Source organism: Adiantum capillus-veneris, chromosome 14 (genome assembly GCF_014529385.1).
Source record: "Adiantum capillus-veneris isolate H3 chromosome 14, ASM1452938v2, whole genome shotgun sequence".
Taxonomy (NCBI): Eukaryota; Viridiplantae; Streptophyta; class Polypodiopsida; order Polypodiales; family Pteridaceae; genus Adiantum; species Adiantum capillus-veneris.
In genome coordinates, this window is record NC_140944.1 from 71,558,331 (window position 1) to 71,577,153 (window position 18,823).

The 18,823-nt window shown below is 51.6% G+C and overlaps 1 protein-coding gene across 1 annotated transcript in view; it reads left to right on the top strand.

Annotated features, from left to right (window-relative positions):
• Positions 1–18,823, top strand: part of RUG2 (Regulator of chromosome condensation (RCC1) family protein) — a 131,322-nt gene that overhangs the window by 65,628 nt on the left and 46,871 nt on the right. The gene's annotated exons all lie outside the window — the stretch shown is intronic.

Genomic DNA, 18,823 nt, shown 5'->3' on the forward strand with positions numbered 1-18,823 from the left:
GATATCATCACACTGGCCCAGTTAACTAAGGGTTTCCTGGAAAGGATCTTATTTAAAGCAGAGTATCCATGTGTCTTAACACAAAAACCTTGGTGAAACTGCTTCAAGAACCTTTCCTCCATTTACCAATTCTCACCAGGGAATTAGCACCATTGACCTTTTTCATTAAGCTCATTAGGAGTTCTTGGTGTAAAACTATTATTGGACCATTTCTGTACATGGGACTACCAGCCTGCAGTTTCCAAGAGAGGAAATTTTTATGAAAGATTCATAATTCAAAAGTAATTGGACCATTTCAAAAGTAATTCAAATTGCTATTGGACCATTCCTGTACATAGAACTACCAGCCTGCAGTTTCCAAGAGGAAGTTTTTATCGAAGGTTAATTCAAAAGTAATGTTTAATTGCTTGCATCAAGTTCTAGGGTTCATTTTGGCTGAGTCTCTCCGGAGCCAGAAACTAGTATGTAGACCTTAGTATTAATGTGCATTCGAGTCCATGTCTGGAGCGTATATTGGTACCAAGTTCTACACACATATGCAGCACAGATGACATTAATGGGGATGTTGTAGAAAGTGAAGAATACTACACATAATTGAGTGGATGGTCATATGGTCATTTGGATGACTATCATGAGGCTAATTTGCACTTCTCATTATAGGTGAGGAACGTGGGCTTTTGTGGATTCATCTAGGCATACTTATCTCCTTGTTCTGTACTATCAAGAGTCTGCTATACTGAAACCTTGAATGTGGAGACGATAATTATTCATATCAAATCACACAATGAGTTCCAAAGACCAAAGGGAAAAAAAAGAAAAAATCTTTCCATGTAAAACAATGCGGAAAGTAGCTTCGTTTGGTATTGGGGAGGAGAAGTGATACTAAACAAGCTGGTGAGATAAAAAGTCAATGTGAATCGTGTGGCAAGTATGCTTGTGCCTTTGCATGATGGGCTAATCTCTTGTCACTTTGTGGGTTAAGCCAGTCTGGTTGCTTGTGGTTTGTGATGTATAATTCCCAGGGTTTGCATCTGCAAGGACTATCAGCTGACTCTGAAGATGGCTTTGGTTGTATGACCAGCGAAGATGTTTGCGTTGGATGTGTTAAGGACCCAAGATTGAATCCCGGTGGCAAGAAAGACTGTCTATATGTGATGAATCCTAAAAGAAGATCCCTCTGAAGCTGGGCTCTCATCTCTCTGCACTCCTCATCATACCAACTATTCTGGGGCATGCTCCCAGAATGTCGTCTCCTGCTCGGCTGAGTGTGTGGGTATGCCACTGATGCAGGACCATGCAGTGTCTCAGTTAGTAGAGTGGTGCACTCCACTGAGAGGTCTAACCAGCTGTGCCTTCCCATAGACGGTCCTAGATCTCTTCTATATAAACAGAATCAGTCTCTGGTGTAAATGTATAACATGTGTGTGACCTGCCTCCTGATGTTTGGGCTGTACTATATTGAAATGAAACGGACAGTGTAAAGAGAGCATGATCCACTGCTACGCCCACTGGCTTGGCTCCCACTGTGAAATCCTGAATGCAAGGGACAAAGCTTGGCTGTGTCATAACATAGTCCACTGTATTGGCCCCATGTCTGTGTGGAAAGCATGTGAAACCTGCTGCTCCAAGAAATCGCTGTAAGCCATTAAGTATGGCTTACCCATGTGTAGTCGTCATCTCCATGAGGTATCTCCCATACTCCGTCTGCTCTCTGTCATGTGAACGTCTGTCAAGCCCCAACTCACCCACATCCAGCTCTCTAAGCATCTCATCTGCAGTGTTGTAGAAGACTGTCTGAGAGTTGCCCGTTCGGGCATTGAAGTCCCCCAGGAGAATGATATCACCATCCCTAGAAAACTCCCATTTGTCATCGTCTAGTATAGAGAAAGGCGACTGCCCTTTGGATGCAGCATATACTGACGTACTGGGAGGAAAGTAACATATGGCAATGTATAGAAATCGACCTGTGTCAGCTCTCAGTCTCACCCACATATATCTAGCAGGCTCATCTCTCCGTACAATATGTAGTAGTGGCTGTAGCTCCTCTCTAAATAGCACTGCTACTCTACTCCCATGCTCAGATCTCGTAATAGCTGTCCTGTGGGGTGTCTCCTATCTATATCCCACCACATGTGGCATCACCTGTCCAGGGGCCTGGTGAGTCTCTGAGAAGAATACAATGTCCCTGTCTTTGAAACTTTCCTCAAATGCACCGACATCCAACCTCATAGACCCATTACAATTCCAAGTAGCAATCTTCAGTGTGGTCCCATAGGTCTTGCACCGTCATGCAACGCACCGCTCTACAATCACCACCCGACGATCTCTGCCCTTCTCCCTTGCCGCTCTAATCTCTGGCATTACCTCTCCCATATGGGCGAGCTGTGAGAGAGTAAGGTCATCGCCGAGGAAAATACCTGTCTTCTTGAGAGTAGGCCTCTTCCTGAAGAATTCCTTCTTCTCTTCCAAGGAGGGGAAGCATAGTATGAGAGCTCTCTTCTTTGAAGACTCTCCCGGGCTATCACTTTTCTTGCCTACTCTCCATGCCTTTGTGTGCAAAGGCTTCTCCACCCCCATCATGGATGTGAGGCTTGTGACCTCTTTCTTCACATTGTTTATGTCCTTGAGGTTGGTCACTCTCACATGTAGAGCTCGCATCTGTCTTCTTTCGAGGGTCATGTTGATAAGCTCGGTGTACAAGGAGCTTCCTTACCTTTCCCTTTCTTGGCGACCTCAATCCATTTTCCGCCTCGTCCACCTTCTTCTGTGTGTTTGTTATCATATCCGCCCATGAAGACGTCTTCGTCACATTCATTTTCTCTTCCTCTTTGATCATCCTTACCTGCTCCTTGATTACCTTGATGTCCTCTATCACAGAGGGCTGAAATTCACCTTTCTCTAGTCCACTACTTGCTCTGTCAACAAGCTCCCGTTTGAGGGCTGAGACTTCTTCTTTGAGTGTCTGTGAGTCCGCCTTAAGTGCTTTTTTTGTTCCCGAGAAAAAGATCCTTCTATTAGTTAATGAATCTGCCCATGGGGCTACAAGTAGTACAACCACATCTACAAGAGAGGGCTACAACAATCATGATGGGGAGACTCTCCCAATGAAAAAAGAGCATATGTACAATGAGGCTAAATCAAGAGATGGGAGGAGGGAAAAGCCACACAGGTGGACGATACTGCCATTGGAGTACACCCTGGACCATGGTGAAGAAAGGCCCAGGACCCCAGAGTCGAAGGAAAGCCTCTCTGCGCTCCCGCATGCGGTCGGAGCTGCCCTGGAGTCTCTCAAGCTGGCCTCTGAGCGTATGGATCAGCTCTAGCCAAAGATCCCGAATAGTCTCTGCTGGTGGTATAGGGCGAGCCTCGAAGATGCGAAAGCAGCGGGCCCTCCAGATGAACCAAAGTGTCAGGTCACAGATGAGCTCCCATCACTCCTCTCTCTCACTGCACCACTCCTGTGGAGTAAGCTCTGTGGCAGGTTGGAGTGTAGGTTGCCCCCCCTGCATCATTATCATCCTGCTGGTGGACGATATCTCAAACTGAAGTGCCCGGCCCGTGAGAGTGGACCAAGCAGCTGCCCCCCAAGTGTACTATCGAGCCGTGGAAAGAGCTGGCATCAGCCGAAGAACACGAAGCCACACCTGCTGTGCCAAAGGACAGTCCCAAAGACAGTGACACTGACTCTCCAGAAGATGGTCACAAGCTGCACATGCGGCCGAAAGACCACTATGTACAAGCCAGCTCCCAATTGCTATAGCTCTGTGTGCGACCAGCCACTGGAACAAAGTGACTCGCCTCGGCCGTCTGGAGTCCCACAACCTCTCCCAAAAAGCTGCCAAGAACTCAGCTGTGAGACCCTCCTCCTGCCAATGAGGTGCTGCAGCAGGGCGAGCCTCTCTTTGTGCTGCAGTATGTGACGTCCCAGTCGAACAGTGTACTGAAAGAAAGGGACGCCTGGGTGGTCCGCAGAGGAGAAAGGGTCCCTCCAAAGCCAGTCTCTAGGATCCCACTGTACTCTTGCAAGTGGACAACTCTCCCAAGCCCGCAGTCTCCAGTGTCCAGTCTCAAGAGCTACTGGGTCAGGATCGATGACACAAGTCCTCCCATAGATGCCCACCACTCGGATCCTCTGAAAACAGCACTCTGCCACCTGCGGGGCCTCTACTGCAACTCGATGTAAGCGTCCCTCACCCTGTATCTCGAAAAACAGGGAGGGTGTAGTCTCTGAGCAAGCCCGAACTGAGATGAGAACCTCCAGTTGCGTAAAGGCTCCCATCCATCTGGGCGCTGCTGACTCGAGAGGTGTGAGCCACTCAGCTGGTACTGCCTCTGAGACGTCCCGACACATGCTCTGCACCCCTCTCATGCCCTGTAGCTGAAACCCCCGAAGCTCCTCTGACAAGCCTGAAAACTGTAACCAGTCACCTAAAGAGCATGCTGGACCCTCTGCCATGGGACCCTAGGAAACATGAGGTCCACTACCACCCAAGTGGCCTCTCTGAGTGCTAACGATGGGGTTCCAAACAAGGGGCTGTCTCAGGCGCTCTTCCGTGCAAGTAGGCTAACGTTGCTTCAGGCCTCGCCGTAGATGCTCCCAAGATTGGAGCAAACTTACAGCGAAGCGGTCCTCCAGTCTCCTGCTCAAGCCAACTCTGTGTATCTTTGTGAAAATCCATATGGTCGAAGGTCGCCAGGGGCCTCCAGCCTGAGGTACCCTAGCACGAAGCCGCTGAAGCAAGAACTCCTTCCAGGGCTCCTCACCTGAAAGAAGTCCTCTTACGATGAACTTCCCAAGAAGGGCTCTGCTTTGCTGTGCTGGATCTATGATGCCGAGCCCTCCCTAAAAACAAGGAAGAGTGATGATCTGCCAAGCCACTTTGGCCCGGGCTATTTGAGTGTCACGCCCTGACCAAAGGAAGACAAGAACTGGAGAAGATCCAACAAGAAGTGATGTACCACATAGTAGCCAACAACACCTGGTTGGCCACTACAACTCTAGCTGCCAGAGAAAGTCGTGCGGAGCTCCAATGTAACAACTTCCTCTTGATAGACAGGAGGAGGGCAGCAATCTGCTGCTCGGGAGACAAGTCCAAACCAACCTGACAGCCCAAGTACCGAACTGCAGTCCTTGGGGGAATCCACCTGAAACCCTCACCTGGCATCCAATCGGGCATAGGAGCACTACCAACCGAGAAAGCCACTGTCTTTCTCCAGTCGATCAGTGCGCCAGATGCACAACAGAAAGTCTGAAGAGCCTGCTCACACCTGTGAAGGTTGGCCTCCTGGCCATCCAAGTCCAAGGCTGAGTTGTCTGCAAACTCAGCGTCCAATAGCTCATCTCTCCGAACAGGAAGTGCTAAGCCACGTAAACCAACCTGCTGCGACACCAGAAACTTGCTCATCGCCTCAGCATAGAACAAAAAGAGGAAGGGGGCAAGAGGGCAGCCTTGTCTGACCGAACGTGTTAGCATGAAGTGATCACCCCTACCTCCTGCCAAGAGACGTGACTGTGTGCCCGTCTGTAGAAAGCTGACACCTCTCGGATCCAAGCATGTGAGAAGCCCATCCTGTGTAGAGTGCCCTCCAGAAAGTCCCAGTCAACTCTGTTGTAGGCCTTCTCAAAATCGAGAAGAAGAATCACTAGATCCTCACCACGAAGCTGCGCTAGGGCAGAAGCCTCCCAAAAAGTAAAGATGTTGTCAAGGATAGTACGCTCCTTGACAAAACCTGTCTGAGTCCCATGTATAATGCTCTCAAGAAGTGGCTCAATCCTCAAACTCAGAGCCTTGGCAAGAATTTTGTAGGCTGAGTTGAGGATGGTGATGGGGTGCCACTGTCGAATTGTATCCAAGGAGCCACCCTCCTTGAGAATGAGGTAGATCATGCCCTCACTCATGCTGTCAGGCATCTCTCCCGTGTGCAGGATGTATGGAAAAGCACTGCAGAGATCTGGGCCAAGCAAGTCCCAGTACTTTAAGAAAAAATTGGGAGTCAAGCCATCCTCACCTGGACAGCTACCACGGGGGAGTGCACTAAGAGCCGTGTGCAGCTCCTCTAGCTGAAAAGGCAGCTCAAGTCTCTGGTGCATCTCCTCAGTCACAAGACAAGGCATCTGTGCCCACACCTGCTCTCTGCATGCATCCTGACGCTCTGACTCAGGCTCTGCAGACAGTAAATCACGGTAAAAGTTAGTAGCGTATGCCGAGGTCCCACCGCCTCAAAGAAAGCGCCCCTCACTCGGTCACCCACCTCGGTCCACTGAGATGCGTGTCGATGGAAAGCAAACTCATGGCGCCTCGCCTCTGTGCTAACAAGCTCCTGGTGAGCCTGTGTAACTGCTCCTCCAACCAAGGACTGTCTGGATGCTGCTCGTGCATCCTCTGCAAGGAAGCAACGCCCTGTCGGAGACGCAGCTCCTCTCTCGCTGCAGCCAGGCGAGCCAAAGACTCCTGAAGAAAGAATCGACTAAGTTGAGCTAGTCCTGAGGCCACTTTGTCAGCAAGAGAATCCTGCATGTCTAAGCTCTTTGTCCAAAGAGCCTCCACTGGCTCTCTGAGCGTAGAGTCCAGCAAGACCCTCTCAGGGATGCGTAGCATCGTGCTCCCCCTCCTCTGCCTGTCAGTCACTGTGAGGATCACTGGTGCATGGTTCGAAAAGGAAGTCCCTGCGAGAATGCCAACTGTCCCACCCAAGTCACAGAAGTAGTCACTAGTGTAGAAGGGATCTATCCGCGATAGATTCACTCCTCCCACTCTGTGGTCCGAACGAGAGAAGGCCAGGCTGTCTGGGGCATAGTTACCGGGGAACGCCCCCTAGCCCCCGTTCCGGCGTTCCGGGGGGCAGTTCCCTTCCCGAACGTTCTGGAACGTCCCGGAATGTCTGACGTTCCGGGTGGCCAATGCAAACCGGAACGGCCGTTCCGGAACGTTCCGAAACGCCCCGGGATCGTTCCGGAATGCCCCTGGAACGGCCAATGGCTACAAACAAATTTGGCAAAAATTAAAAAAATTGAAGTAAATGTTTGGGCTTCTTTTGAAAGTGTGCAAGGCCTCAAGGACTCATAAAATGCACCCCCCTCCCCCTTTCTCTTCACAAGCTAATCCTCAAGGCTCAAGCTCTCTCCCTCTCTCTCAAGATCTCTCCCTCTCAAGACTCACTCTCTCAAGGCTCAAGGCTTCAAGCCTTCAAGCTCTCTTCCTCTCCCTCCCACTCTCTCAAATCTCTGCCTCTCCATCTCTCTCTCTCTCTCTCTCTCTCTCTCTCTCTCTCTCTCTCTCTCTCTCTCATCATCTAGTCATAGCAAGGTTGAATGGTCTTCAAAACGAGTTTTTTGTGAGTATTAGAGTCAAAGCACTCTAATACTCGTATTTAAACACAAGGAGCTAAAAATTGCACTATTTGGGTGTTTTTTATACCTCCCGTTCCGCGACGTTCCCGTTCCGGACCCCTAGCCGTTCCCCCGTTCCGCGTTCCGGGTAACTATGGTCTGGGGGCCTCACAAAGCTAGAATGCTGCCACACATCCAAAACCCTCAGAGCCTTAAGTGCTTCTATCTCTGCGTTTAGGTTCTTTTTCTCCTCCTTCCATTGTGCGCCTTCGTTGAAGACCATCTGAAGGAGGTTGGCCTTCTCCTTCCACCATCCTTCCATCTTTGATTTCCATTCCTTCATTTCCCTTTCCATTTGCGTCATCCGCTTGTTTGTGAGCATGAAGGTGGACTTTGCTCGCGGCTTGCAAGTAGGTGAAACATTCATGGCTTCGGTGTCCTGTGAAGGTGGAGCAGGGGAGATGGTTTCCATGTTCTGTGAAGGTGAAGCAATACCGAGCAAGACCATGTACACGTAGGTAGACGGAGAGAGAGCCCACTATTGTACTTCCTCTGGGAGATAGGTCATTGTGCATCTCTAGAGGTCTCTTATGTACATAGAATACAGCTCCCTTTCCCACCACACACACACACACACACACACACACACACACACACACACACACAGATGAAATGAAACGAAACGAAACGAAATGTTATATTAAGTGTCTTCAGAAGGCCAAAATGACCTATGAGACCAAACTGATACAATCCTTGTGGATCTAATCCAATCTCTGGGTACAAAAATAAAATGAAGTAAAGTGAAAGACTAAAACTAAAAGACTCAAATCGTCAGCTTGAAAATCGTCATCATCATCATCATCCATGGCCGAAGATGCCCGGCATTAGGCGTTGAAGAGCTTCGTCAATGTTCGCCTCTATAAATAATTATACTGGGAAGGTAGGGAACTTGGAAAAAATGAGGTAAAGTAGAACCTGTGCTCGCTGCTGCTGCCCCCCCCCCCCAAACGCTGCCCGCTGCCTTAGCTCCTCCCCCCCTCCCCCCTCCCAGCGCTGCTCGCTGTCCACCCACCCGCTGCCTCCTGCCCGCCATTGACTGCCCTGTCCGCCCGCTCGCGCTGACTGCCCGCCGCTGCTGCCAGCGCTAACGCTTTAGCCCCCCCCCCCCCCCCCCCCCCCCCCCCCCCCGCCCGTTGCCCGTTTTGTTTTTTTTTTTCTTCGCCCAGTGAGCTCCTTGCAATTTGGCCCCTCCAGCACTGCGTCAGTCATTGGGAAGTGCTTTGTGCGCCTCGTTGCAGCCTCCTCCCGTCGCCCTCTTCTCACGCCACAATAGTAAACACAGATGGAGGCTCCAGCTTCGCCACAGAGGGACTTGTCAGGAGTCCCCTCGCCCGACCCCGCTGAGCCCACCATTCGACTTGCTCTCTCGCCTACAGAGCAAGCGAGCCTTGCCGCAGAGGTAGAGCGATTGCAGGCAACTTCGGTCATTTGCAAGATTCTCGGCACCCGACCTAGCAGAGGAGAGCTGCGAGACCTTCTCCGGGCCCGCCTTCTCGCAGAGGTGGGCAAGATCTTGGATGTTCAGATTCTCGGACTGGGTTACTATTAGATCGAGTTTGAGACCTCTGAGATGGCGTCCAAGGTCATAGCTACGAGTCCACTGGCCATCCGAGCATCAAGCGCCCACTTTCGACAGTGGCGACATGGTTTTGACCCGGCTTCGGATGTTCTAGTAGAGGAGGCAGACATCCCCATTTCAGTCTGCTTTCCGGGTTTACGGAGGGAGTACTTACCACTTCTTTCTAGGATTGGCTCCGCCATTGGGACTGTCCTGGAGACACCTCGTATGGCAGCATCAATAGCTGCCAAGGCGGCAGGCATCCCCTCAGTTCGAGTTTTGGTCAGAGATACCCACACGCTCCCGAAGGTTATCCTTCTGCCTCGGGTGAGTGGGGGTTGGTTTAGACAGAGTGTGGAGTACTCGGGTCTCCCGAACCAGTGCTTCTTTGTCGACAGATGGGCCATCTAGCGAAGGCCTGTCCACTGAGGAGGCCGCGACCTGCACCACAGCCTCAGCCCCAGCTTGTTAGGGCTGGCCAGCAGCCACAGCCAGCGGCACAACGCACACATGCAGAGCCACCCTCCGAGCCTGGGGCTCCAGCGGAGGAGGGGTGGCAGCAGGCCCGTGGCCGTCGACGCTAGGGGCCACAGCGTCAGCCTGGCACTCAGAGTGGCCCCCACGTGCCTACTCAGCAGCAGTGGGTTCCCACGGGGAACCGCTTTGGTCCTCTTGAGCAGGGGGAGATCCCTGCGCCAGCCCCCACCTCCGGTTCACCCTCGACAGCCGCCCCCCCCCTAGAGTTCGCTCCCTCTTCCTCATCCTCCCCGCCTTTTGCTCCCGTCGCCTCTCCACCTCGCCCCTCTACCTCTGTCGCCCCATCCTGCCCCTCCTCTCCTCTGCTCCCCCCAGCTCCTTCTCCCCCCCCTCCTGCTCCAGTTTCACAGTCGACTCAGGAGACAGGTCCCTCTCCGACGGCTAGGAGATCTCTTGGCAGCGCCTTTGCCACGAGTCGCCTAGCGAGAGAGGGTCAGCCCTTCTTGCGGCCCCCTTTGCAGATTCAGACATCTTCCCTTGCAGCTATCCCTCGTGGGATGACGAGCATTGATATGTGACGCCGTTGGGACTTCTTCGACTACGGGTTCACTCGTTTTCTCGGCGATTCCGCAACGGACCATGAGGCAGCCTGTTTCAGGGTCCATGTTTTGTTCCTCGCCGCTAGGGGGACAGAGGCCTTGGACTCAACAGTTGGTTTCTCCTTCCCCCTCTGTGGTAGGGCTAAGACAGAGTGGTCCCGCGACTCAGTGGTGGGATGGTTGCATAAACAGGTCCTAGAGTTCTCTCACCACATGGGAGAACTTGGAGTTACAGATATGCTGCAGACTTTGTGGCCATTGGCCAAGTTTGCGGTGACACCCCCAGACTCAGCAGGATGTAGGCACATTGTGGTGTACTTCTTTGCTGATACGCAGTGTTTGCCTTGCTATGTATACATTCATGAGGACTCCTGGACAGAGGAGGTTGCTTTACGCATAGCTCGCTCTGCTTGGGCTTGGGCTAGGCACTCACTGCAGTCACGCCTATCTAGAGGACGCTCGGATGCGGATTACTCCCCATCCAAGCCAGCCTCGAAGATAGCCCGTCTTGCTGCTGCGGCAGCATCTGTTCTCTCTTGCTCCCCATGAGGATTGTCTCATGGAACGTGTAGGGACTAGGTGGGCCCCAGTTTCAGCGACAGCGGGGCCGATTGCGTCAAGAGCTTCAGCGTTGCCTTGTGGGAGGAGAGATTGATCTCCTTATGCTTCAGGAGCACCATCTGTGTGAGAGCCGCGTTCTGCGATGTGGTCAGATTTTGTGTGAACGATATGATACCTATTGGTCAGCTGCTTTTGGACCTGGAGGCATCCAGGGTGGGGTATGTATGACTATTGCGGTCTCATTGCAGCAGGCCATCGTGGGCAGAGGGATTATTGTGCCAGGCAGGGCTCAGTGGTGGCCTTGTGGGCTTCCTGAACATCTATGCGCCCAATGTGGCGAGTGCTCGTGCAGAGTTTTGGTCACAGATTGTTGAGTCTGTGCCGCAGGCCGATCATTCGTGTATAGGAGGGGACTTCAACATGTTGGAGGACCCTTCTGATAGGATTGGTGGCAGCCATGCTACTGTGCATGGAGTCGAGTTGGCAGCTTGGGAGAGGTTGTGTATGACTTTGAGGGTCTCGGATACATGGCAGCACTCAGGTTTTGTGAGGCCCCTAGACAATCTTGCCTTCTCTAGATCGGACCGCGGAGTGGGTGGAGTGAATCTATCGCGGATAGATCGCTTCTACACTAGTGACCATTTCAATGACTTGGGGGGATCACTGGGCATCCTGGCAGGGACATCCTTCTCGGACCATGCACCAGTGATCCTCACAGTGGCAGACACGCAGAGGAGTGGGAGCATGATGCTGCGCATCCCAGAGCGGGTCTTGTTGGACTCAGCACCCAGAGAGAGGGTAGAGGCTCTCTGGACAGAGGGCATGGACAGCCAGGTTTTGCCTGCAGACAGAGTGGCCTCAGGCCTAGCTCAGCTTAGCCACTTTTTTTCTGCAGGAGTCTCTGGCTCGCCGTGCTGCAGCGAGAGAGGCGGAGCAGCGTCTCAAACGAGGCATTGCTTCACTACAGAGGATGCAGGAGTAGCATCCAGACAGCCATGGTTGGAGGAGCAGTTACAGCAGGCTCGACAGGAGCTTGCTAGCACAGAGGAGAGGCGTCATGAGTTTGCCTTTCACCGACAGGCATCTCAGTGGACTCAGGTGGGTGATAGAGTGACTGGTGTTTTTTTTGAGATAGTGGGACCTCGGCACTCGCATGCCAAGGTCATTCAGTTGAGGAGGCCCGATGGGTCAGTTGCTTGTGAGCCCAAGGATATGCGTGCAATTGCTACTGACTTTTACCGTGAGTTACTGTCGGCTGAGCCTCAGCCAGAGGGCCAGGATGCATGCAGGAAGCAGGTTTGGGCATAGATGCCATGTCTTGTGACAGAGGAGATGCGCCAGAGGCTAGAGATGCCACCTCAGCTTGAAGAGCTGCACACGGCTCTTAGGGCTCTCCCTCGTGGTAGCTGTCCAGGTGAGGATGGGTTGACTCCCAGCTTCTTCTTGGAGTACTGGGATCTGCTTGGCCCAGATCTTTGTAGTGCTTTTCAGTACATTTTGCATACAGGAGTGATGCCTGACAGCATGAGTGAGGGCCTGATCAACCTCATTCCCAAGGAGGGTGGCTCCTTGGATGAGATTCGACAGTGGCGCCCCACCACCATCCTCAACTCGGCCTACAAAATTCTTTCCAAGGCTCTGAGTTTGAGGATTCAACCACTTTTAGAGAGCCTTATACATGGGACTCAGACAGGTTTTGTCAAGGAACGCAGTATCCTTGACAACATCTTTACTTTCTGGGAGGCTTCTTCCCTGGCATGGCTCCGTGGTGAGGACCTTGTGATTCTTCTTCTCGACTTTGAGAAGGCATACGACCGAGTTGACTGGGACTTTCTAGAGGGCACTCTCCGTAGGATGGGCTTCTCAGATGCTTGAATCAGAGAGGTGTCAGCTTTGTACAGACAGGCTCACAGTCATGTGCTTTTGGCAGGAGGGAGAGGTGAGCGCTTCATGCTCACACGCTTGGTCAGACAGGGTTGTCCTCTTGCCCCCTTTCTCTTTCTGTTCTATGCGGAGGCGATGAGCAGATTTTTGGTGTCACAGTAGGTTGGTCTTCGGGGCTTAGCACTCCCTATTCAGGGAGATGAGCTACTGGACGTTGAGTTTGCCGATGACTCAGCCTTGTACTTAGATGGCCTGGAGGCCAATCTTCACAGATGTGAGCAGGCTTTGGAGACCTTCTGTTGTGCATCAGGCGCACTGATCAACTGGAGAAAGACAGTGGCTTTCTCGGTTGGTAGTGCTCTTGTGCCATATTGGATGCCAGGAGAGGGTTTCAGGTGGATTCCCCGAGGGACTGCAATTCGGTACTTGGGTTGACAGGTTGGTTTGGACTTGTCTCCCAAGCAGCAGATTGCTCCTCTTCTCCTATCCATGAGGAGAAAGCTGTTACATTGGAGCTCAGCACGACTTTCGCTGGCTCGTAGAGTAGTGGTTGCCAACCAGGTGTTGTTGGCGACTATGTGGTACATCACTTCGTGCTGGATCTTTTCGAGTTCTTGTATCAGCCAGGTAGAGAGGCTGATCAGGAACTTCCTTTGGCCAGGACGTGACACTCAGATCGCCCGAGCCAAGGTGGCTTGGTCGGTCATCACGCTTCGTTGTTCTCAGGGAGGGCTTGGGATCATTGATCCAGCACAGCAGAGCAGAGCCCTTCTTGGGAAGTTCATAGTCAGAGGACTTCTTCTAGGTGAGGAGCCCTGGAAGGAGTTCTTGCTGCAGAGGCTTCGTGCCAGGGTGCCTCAGTCAGGAGGCCCTTGGCAACCTTCGACCAGATGGATCTTTACAGAGATACGGCGAGTTGGTTTGATCAGGAGACTGGAGGACCGCTTCGCTGTGAGTTTGCTTCGTTGTTGGGAGCTCTTACGGCGTGGCTTGGAGCAGAGATAGCTGATGTGCACGGAGGAGCGCCTACGGCAACCCCTCGTTTGGAACCCCATGGTTAGCACTCAGAGAGGCCACTTGGTTGGTTGTCGGCCTCATATTTCCTGGGGTCCCATGGCAGCAGGTCCAGCGCGCTCTCTAGGTGACTGGCTAGAGTTCACAGGTTTGTCAGAGGAGGTGCAAGGTTTCCAGCTACAGGGCATGAGGGGTGCAGAGCATGTGTCAGGACATCTCAGAGTCAGTTCCAGCTGAGTGGCTCACGCCTCTCGAGCAAGTAGCACCCCGGTGGATGGGAGCCTTCACACGACTGGAGGTTCTCATTTCAGTCAGGGCCTGCTTAGAGACTGTCCCAGCCGTGTTCTTCGAGCTTCAGGGTGGGGGACGATTACAACGAGTTGCAATAGAGGCCTCTCAGGTAGCAGAGTGTTGTTTCCAGAGGATCCGAGTTGTGGGCATCTGTGGGAGGACTTGCGTCATAAACCCTGACCCAACAGCTCTTGAGACTGGACACTGGAGGCTATGGGCTTGGGAGTGTTGTCCACTAGCACGAGTACAGTGGGATCCTGGTGAGTGGCTATGGAGGGACCCCTTCTCTTCTGCAGACCACCCAAGAGTCCCCTTCTTTCAGTACACTGTTCGGCTTGGATGTCATATACCTGCAGCACAGAGAGAGGCCCGCCCCGCTGTAGCACGTCGTTGGCAGGAGGAGGGCCTCACAGTCGAGTTCTTGGTAGCCTTTTGGCAGAGGCTGTGGGACTCCAGACAGCCCAGGTGTGTCACTTTGTTTCAGTGGTGGTTGGTTGCACACAGAGCTACAGCAGTAGGGAGCTGGCTTGTGCATAGTGGTCTCTCGGCCGCATGTAGAGCCTGTGACCAGTTGGTGGAGAGTCAGCGTCATTGTCTTTGGGAGTGTCCCTCGGCCCAGCAGGTGTGGCTACGAGTTCTTCGGCTGATACCTACTCTCTCCACGGCTAGACAGTACACTTGGGGGGCAGCGGCTTGGTCCACTCTCACGGGCCCGGCACTTCAGTTTGAGCCATCTTCCACTAGCAGGACGATAGTGAGAAGCCAATCCTGCGTAGAGTGCCCTCCAAGTGCCCTCCAGAAAGTCCCAGTCAACTCTGTCGTAGGCCTTCTCAAAATCGAGAAGAACAATCACTAGATCCTCACCACGAAGCCGCGCTAGGACAAAAGCCTCCCAAAAAGTAAAGATGTTGTCAAGGATACTACGCTCCTTTACAAAACTTGTCTGAGTGCCATGTATAATGCTCTCAAGAAGTGGCTCAATCCTCAAACTCAGAGCCTTGGCAAGAATTTTGTAGGCTGAGTTGAGGATGGTGATGGGGTGCCACTGTCGAATCGCATCCAAGGAGCCACCCTCCTTGGGAATGAGGTAGATCAGGCCCTCACTCATGCTGTCGGGCATCTCTCCTATGTGTAGGATGTATGGAAAAGCACTGTAGAGATCTGGGCCAAGCAAGTCCCAGTACTTTAAGAAAAAATTGGGAGTCAAGCCATCCTCACCTGGACAGCTACCACGGGAGAGTGCACTAAGAGCCGTGTGCAGCTCCTCTAGCTGAAAAGGCAGCTCAAGCCTCTGGCGCATCTCCTCAGTCACAAGACAAGGCATCTGTGCCCACACCTGCTCTCTGCATGCATCCTGACGCTCTGACTCAGGCTCTACAGACAATAAATCACGGTAAAAGTTAGTAGCAACTGCCCGCATGTCCTTTGGGTCTGAAGCAACTGACCCGTCGGGCCTACTCAACTGATTGACCTTGGCATGTGTATGCTGGGGTCCCACTGCCTCAAAGAAAGTGCCCGTCACTCGGTCACCCACCTCGGTCCACTGAGATGCCTGTCGATGGGAAGCAAACTCATGGCGCCTCGCCTCTGTGCTAACAAGCTCCTGGTGAGCCTATGCAACCAAGACCATGGACACGTAGGCAGAGGGAGAGAGAGCCCACTTTTGTACTTCCTCTTGGAGATAGGTCATTGTGCATCTCTAGAGGTCTCTTATGTACATAGAATACAGCTCCCTTTTCCACCACACACACACACACACACACACACACACACACACACACACACACACACACACACACACACACACACACACACACACACACACACGCGCGCGCGCGCGCACACACACACATGAAATGAAACGAAACGAAACGAAATGTTATATTAAGCGTCTTCAAAAGGCCAAAATGACCTATGAGACGAAACTGATACAATCCTTGTGGATCTAATCCAATGTCTGGGTACAAAATAAAATGAAGTAAAGTGAAAGACTAAAACTAAAAGACTCAAATCGTCAGCCTGGAAATTATCATCATCATCATCCATGGCCGAAGATGCCCGGCATTAGGCGTTGAAGAGCTTCGTCAGTGTTCGCCTCTATAAATAATCATACTGGGCATCTCCCATGTCGTGCTAGAATAGTCCCGATTCTCTGGTGGAGCCTCCGTCGATGTCGTGGTCGGTCCCGTAGACGTGGGCGTGTAGCTCTTCCGAGCTCAGTGGCTCTGTCCACTAATATACCTCTGGTAGAAGTGGGCTCTGAAGTCTGCTGCGAAGCATGCTCATCTGGCTGCTGAGTCCTTGCTCTAAAGAAGTCAGTAATCTCCCTCTGTGAATGTCTCCCATTGTCTTATCTCCTCAAGAGACTCTCCTTGTGTCTGCGCAGCTCTAGCAGAAACAACCCGAGGCATCTCTGATCCTGATATCTCATGACTCTAGCCGCCCGCCCTCTCTGAATAGACAATGAAAGCGGCCTCGTATCTCGTAGTATACCAGACAATGACAAATGTGATGTAACTCTGTCTCTGGCTCTATATGATATAATTGGCATATCCTGGCATTTGCTGGTACTCTCTTAAATCTGCCAGTCTCAATCTCTAGTTGATGTGATGATGTTCGCATCTGACCAATAGCACATTGTATCCCATAGGATAAATGAGTGTCCATATAGGCCGGTCTGATCACATATCCATCCTCTGTTAGTTGGAGGAGATGCTCTCTATAGAAAGCCATCTTCGTGCTCAACTCTTGTACCGGCTGTATCCATGTGCTTCTGGTATCTAGTTGAATCAAATCCTGATGTATAAGTCTAGTGGTCTCCATCCGTGTGAGAGAAAGGGAGGGTACATCCAAGGAGTACTGGAATGGAGGCAGTCTATCAATGCTGAAGCCGCGTGACTGAAACCATGATGTCATCTGTCCATACCAGCATGCTGTGTCTGCTTGTAGCGCTAGCTATCGGGATGGAGGCAGTCTATCAATGCTGAAGCCGTGTGATTGAAACCATGATGTGATCTGCCCATACCAGCATGCTGTGTCTGCTTGTAGCGCTAGCTATCGGGATGACTTAAGTGCTAGCCGAGCATATCTGGCTCTGGGAAGGTTCCATTAATTATGCATTAAGAAGAATGATTTAGTAAGGGCCTCAACTACGAGAGGAGGGGCAGCTAGCTCAGCCCGAATAATCTCATGTGGCACTGAGGCCTTAGCCCGAATCATCCGAGAGATCATAGAGACCTGAGGCCTCTCCATACATCTCCATCCATCAGTGCTACCAGAGCTGCCCTGGTGGTCCACTAGGGCCCCCAAATCTGAACTTCATAGAGCATAGCTGAAGCCACTAGTGTGTCAAAAAGCCACAGCTTTGTTCGAGGTTCTTGAAACTGAACCTGCGAACATATCTTCTCCAAACCTCCCAGGGCTGCATAAGCTCTCGTCAATCTAGTCTCTGCTGCTCTCCTCAATGAAAATGCCGGTCCATTGAAGACTACCCCAAGATAGGTGTATGCATCTGTATACTCCACCGTTTCTTGGCCATATGTAAAAGTAGGTGCTGACCTCCTGACCCACTATGGTGTGGTGTTAAATACCATAACCTTGGTTTTCCCTAGGTTAACAGACAATCCACTATCATGGGCAAATGTGTACAAAGCATCTAAATGACGCTGTATCCCCTCTGGGGAGTCGGAAATTAGCACAATATCATCAGCATACAACAGTAGTGGGATCCATGTCCTTGTTAATTGTGCTCCTCTATCACCATCCCTCTCAATGTAGTCAGCAACCTCATCCACATACATGCCAAATAGTGTAGGAGATAGCGAGCTCATTGGCTCTGTCAACTATACCTCTGGTATAAGTGGGCTTTGAAGTCTGTTGTGGTTCGTGCTCATCTGGCTGCTGAGTCCTTGCTCTAAAGAAGTCAGTAATCTCTCTCTGTGAATGTCTCCCATTGCCTGATCTCCTCAAGAGACTCTCCCTGTGTCCGCGTAGCTCTAGCAAAAACAACCCGAGGCATCTCTGATCCTGGTATCTCATGACTCTAGCCAATGGTCCAAAGCCAATCTTGGTGGATCTAATACAATGTCTGGCTACAAAAATAAAATGAAGTAAAGTGAACTAAAATCTTAAATGCTAGATGTGAACTAAGTAGCTAGCTGGAACTGTGTAGGATATGAGTAGGGGGGGGGGGTGAGAGTAGTGATTGGGGGCTAATACAACACAATATGGGTGTGTGTGTGGGGATATAATGGGTGAGAGCTGATACAAGATGAGCAAGGTGTACAATCCTCAAAAGAGCTAAATCATAGGAGATCCATCATCGGTCGCTAGTAAATCTCATCAATCTCCTCCATGGTCAGTAGTCTGATCGGGCGTCGTGCATGTCGGGTGAAAGTTATCTGAATCCTTTGATGCAGCCTCCGTCTATGTTGTGTAGTCCTCCGTAGTCGTGGGGGTCTGGATTTTCCTAGCTCAATCTCTCGCTTGATTAGCGTACCTCTGGTGTGAGGAGAATGTGAGCTCTGTTGTGGTAGCTGCTCCTGCGTCTGCCTAGTGTCCGCTCTAAAGAAGTCTACGATGCGTCTCTGAGACAAGCTAGCCTCTTCTCTCATCAGGCTCTCTCTGCCCTCTCTAAACAAGCAGCAAACGCGGCCTCATATCTCATAGTAAACTGGGCAATGGCATGTGTAGTGCAACTCTATCTCAGGCTCCATGTGACATAGGGAACATGTCTTGGCCTCTGTTGGTACTCCGCTGTATCTACTAGTCTCGATCTGAAGCTGGTGTGAAGATGTGCGTATCTGGCCAATAGCACATCGTATCCCATGAGATAAGTGGGTGTCCATGTAGCCGAGCCTCGTCACAAAACCATCCTGAGTAAGCTAGAGAAGATTCTCTCTATAGAAAGCGATCTTCGTGCCCAGCTCCTATGCCGGTCGTATCCAAGTCCTCCTAGTATCTAGCTGAGTCAGGTCCTGGCGGATGAGCCTGGTGACCTCGGACCGAGTAAGAGTCAGAGAGGGTGTTTCCAAAGGGTACTGGAAGGGG